The sequence below is a fragment of the Harmonia axyridis genome, chromosome 1 (assembly GCF_914767665.1).
Source record: "Harmonia axyridis chromosome 1, icHarAxyr1.1, whole genome shotgun sequence".
Lineage (NCBI taxonomy): Eukaryota > Metazoa > Arthropoda > Insecta > Coleoptera > Coccinellidae > Harmonia > Harmonia axyridis.
This window is the reverse complement of record NC_059501.1, coordinates 40,705,542-40,710,433: the sequence shown is the minus strand read 5'-3', so window position 1 is coordinate 40,710,433 and position 4,892 is coordinate 40,705,542.

The following is a 4,892-nucleotide window of genomic DNA, read 5'->3' as shown; positions in this document are numbered from 1 at the left end:
GTCTGTAGTAAGTGCCTCTTGTAGGCTTAGCAAGCAACATCGAACGATCTTTCGACTATCACTTACCACCTACCTCTATAGTTATCTATTGCAAAACGGCGGAAGCAAAGTTGTACACCTAATAAGTGTATTTTTTCAATTATTTTATTTATAATAAATCTAGCTGGGCCGCAGCTAGCAGCGAATGGCATTAATCCATTCACTGATTGACATTGAATGATTTTAATAAATCACATTCATAAGACAAACGAGAGCTATTTCTGATTGAAATGACACTTAGTTAGTTAACGTTAGGAAAAATAAGATGAAAAAAAAGACAAATGATTCTAATACATATATTACAATTTATAACTCATTCATTTCCCTCAAAAATGTTACAGGGTGTGTCGAACAGAGATGTAAAATTTTACAGAAATCATGATGACATATGAACACAACATAATTCAAAATAAAATATGTATATATAAAACGATACAGCATGAATCCAAACAAACAAAATACAAGTGAAGATGAAAATAAACATAAATACATGTACAGAAAAAAAGGAGAAATCACGTTAAAAGGCAGGATTCACTGAAAGTCATAGGCCATGAATTCATCAATGGAAGAGAACACTTTTTCAGTAGTCTTCATACAAATGTATAGAGAGAATTTAATTTGAGAGAGATATTTTCTCCATTAAATTTCCTCGTTGCTTTGTTCTTCATTTTCTCCTTCATTCTCTTCTTCATTTTCCTCTCCACTTTCATCACTTTCTTCATCTTCTTCATCGCTATCCATCTTGTCGAAACGATGTATATTAACATTCTGCCAATTTGTATCGAAGATAGTGAAGGTACCTCCGAAAATTAACGTTGTCCTACACATCGGACAACATTTGGAAGAACTGGAGCACCACCTGTCGATGCATTCTTTGTGAAAACAATGCCTGCAATCTGTTAGGTACAGTTCTCCAGTCAACCTACTCAGACATACGCTGCAGTCTTCCTCAAAAGTTATACCCCTAGGAAAAAAAAGTACATATTAATTCGCTGTTTGATAGGTACAATATGGTTATCGTTCATTTCATACACATATATTGAACAAAAATTTCTTTATAAAAATGCAACATTCAGAAACTGAAGATTACATTCGATTATATTGTTTCAAAAATAATTGAAGAAAAAAATGATGTAAAAGCATTACCTTTCTGTACAGTCGTTGTACAACTTTTCGAAGCTGAACTCATATAAATGATCCAAAGACATCTTTTTAGCTTTAAAATTATCTGTTCTGTACTTCAGCACTGTTAAACTGATACTAAGCTAGTAAGCGTACCAACACACTTAAGTACTCAAATAAGTCAGGCGCGGATCCAGGACCCACTTTTGGGGGGGGGGGAACTTCTAGATTCTTCCGCCATTTTGGGACGGCGTTTTTTTTTGCCGTTCATTAATATGGGTTTTCACAAAATGCATTGAAGGTGGAATGAATAGAATAAAAAATGTCTCCATTCATTTATTTGTATTTTCACATTATATGAAGTAACAAAGTGTATTAATTTTTTGATATTTTCCATGTCACTTGTGTTCAGTAGGTTATGTCAGTTAATCATGGAAAGATACAAGCTTTCACTTCAAAATGGACCACTTTTTACTTCAAAATGACACTAGGTTCATTCAGCATGAAAGAAACCGAATGGATTGAATAAAACTCTAAATCAGCTTTTATACAGGGTGTTCCTAAATTGAAAGATGTGCACCCAAACTCTTTGTTTTCCATATACAGGGTGTTGAAGTTTGATTTTTTCAAGTTTTTTCTCATAGCACCTGTCCGTTACAAGATATTGACCTTGAATTTGGCATGGATATTCTAATTTAAAGTTTTCATCATGTAAAGCTGCATTCCACAATAAGAGTAAAAATTTCAAACTATTCTCTAGTACCTAATACTCAGAAAAATCCAAATTATAACGAAGATCTAGTTAGTAAGGTATGATATAGCTATGAATAAATTAATTATAAGTGGCACTCGCCTTTCAGGCTCGTACCACAAACTTCCACACCCGCGAGAAATGTTGGACTTTCCCCACTTGTTGCACAATAGACTAATCTATCATAAAGGAGAATTATAAGATTCAGATGACGATATTCAGTTGAAAACGACATATTTAGTAGTTTGCTCCCATTTTTATCGAGTATTTTCGTTAAGCAGAATTTCAAATTTGAAATTCTACAATCGATATTTATTTTAGAGCATCAAATTCGCTATTTTTTAAATATTTCGCATTTTGAATTCGACCACACGAAACATATCATGATCTAGTTGCATTAGTCAAAAATTCTGATTTATCGTGACCAGAACCTGTTGAAAACACCTTCTGATATTTGAAATCAGCCGTTGAATAATATTAATATTTTATTGTTTTTATTTATTTCTGGGGCTCTCAGCAATATTGAGTCATAACTTTCATTTTCGATGTCCAGAAATTAGAAACAGCTACATAGGTATCGAAAATATTCGATATTTATTTTAGAATGTCAAATTCGATATTTTTTAATTTTTCGCATTATGATTTCGATCACAGGAAACCTATTATGCTCTAGTTCCATTAGTTGAAAATCCTGATTTATCGTGACAATATTAGGTTAAATACGACATATTCAGTAGTTTGCTCCTATTTTTATGGAATACTTTCGTTATTAATTATAATATATATTATAATTTCAGTTTTGAAATTCTACATATCGATATTTATTTTGAAGTATCAAACTACTCAAACTGATTTCGTTCTTTAGTTGAACGTTTCAAAATTCAACCTAAACAATGGGAAAAGAGAATATGATTTTTATTTTCGTTCAATTATATCTGATTTATTTTATCACCCTGGTAAAAATGAATATTTTAAAAAAGGGTAAAACTTTCGTTTCTTATCTGTTGACAGATACATTCCAAGAATTATTTATCTGATAATACATAAGATAGTTAGAATTTTCAGAATGGCCATCAACCTCATTAGGTAAGTCATTATAAATATGACAAATAAATATTTTAAATGCACCTACACAAATTGAGAGTACCTAAGTCAAACTTTTGTTGGTTATCTGATGACGTCACGTTCATTAAACCATTATTTAACTTTCTAGTAGATAACATAGGTATCCATAAGAATTTGTGAATAAACTAAATTAAGTCCTGATACCAGCAACTAAATTCTTATTGTTCAGAGGTCAGTGATAAATAAATACCACGGAAAAAAAATTATAAAACAAATAAACATTTTAAAAAAACTTTGAGAAAAGCGTCTAACTTTTCATGTTTATCTGATCACGTTATGGTCATTAAAGCATTATTTAATTATTTACTGATAGATAGTTGAATAATTCTCATACTTTTTTCTTAAAGTTATTCAACTATCTGTTTGTAATTAAAAAATGGATTAATGATTTTTTATGCATGATGTTATCAGATAAGTGACTATTGTTTGATGACTTCTTAAAAAATTTTTAAAATGTTTATTTGTCAAGCTATCATGGCTTATGAAATGGCATTTAATAATAACTTACTAATAGATGGTTGTAATTCGCTGTTTGAAAGGTACAATATGGTTATTTTCATTTCAAACACATACAGGGTGTGGCGTAATTAATGGATAATCCTGTACTGGCGAATAGGGGAGGTATTGGCCGACCATAAAATTTTGTTCAGTAAAAATATCATAGTTTTCGAGATATCGGACAATTTCATTTTTTTCTAAAAAGTGCAAACATCAGGATTATCATACTTTTCTTCTCTTAATTAAGAAAGATGGTAGGAATTTGGTAGTTTATCTCATAGTACAGCTATTTGATAGTAAAATGAAAAACAATGCCCAAAGAAATAACAAGATTTGTGATCACAGCAATGAATTTAGTGAGTGAAGGTGCACTTTTCAGAAAAAATTAAATTGTTCGATATCTCGAACACTATGATATTTTTACTGAACATAACTTTACATTTTCTAGTCGGCCATGACCTCCCCTATTCGCCAGTATAGTATTATCCATTAATTACGCCACACCCTGTATATGTATATCTAAATACATATTATACTTATAGACATTCGAATAAAATTTTTTCCTTTTCAAATTACTCGATTGATCCTAGATAAATTTTTCCGATGAAAAGCTACAATGTGTTGTATTATTTACTTCTTGTCACAAATTTCATAGTTTTTAAATTTCTCCTCAATGAAAAAGGTCACAGACATAGACAAGATAATTGCCTTGAGTCTGAATGAAAAAAACCAACAATAAAACAATCATTTATCTTTTCAGAGGCAATTACGAATTTCTTGTATAAACGACCTCAAACTGGCTTTGGATTATTGTTGGATTTCGTGTTTAAACACCAAATCTTGCGAGCTTCAGGTAATTATCAAAAACTGACTGCACATATTTCAACCATCTCCTATCAAATAGACCGATAGTAGGAGAAGCTTACACGCGAATCAGCTCAAAAAAAACAGTAGGAGTGGCCTTTATCTGTGACTTCAAGGCTGTGAAAATACTTTATTTACTTCTCGGAAAACAATTTTTTCATTTTGATATATTTTATCCTAATTCTAAACAATACTGTGGATTGGCTTGGTTTCTACTTGTTCGAAATTCATTTTAAATCGAAAATTGAAATTGAAAATTACATTTTTTTTCCTACATAGTCGCTTCTTTAGATTTTACGTTGAAATAATGAACGTTACTAAAAATTAATAATACATAATATACATAATAAGCGACACTTTTTAATCTACAAATGATTTTTTTTCACTTCCTGTTTCGCCGGAAGTGATACCAACTCTCGATTTTCAAGTGGAACACTCTGTATATTATAACATTTTTGAAATCTGTATAATTTTTTGAATCCAATGATACCAC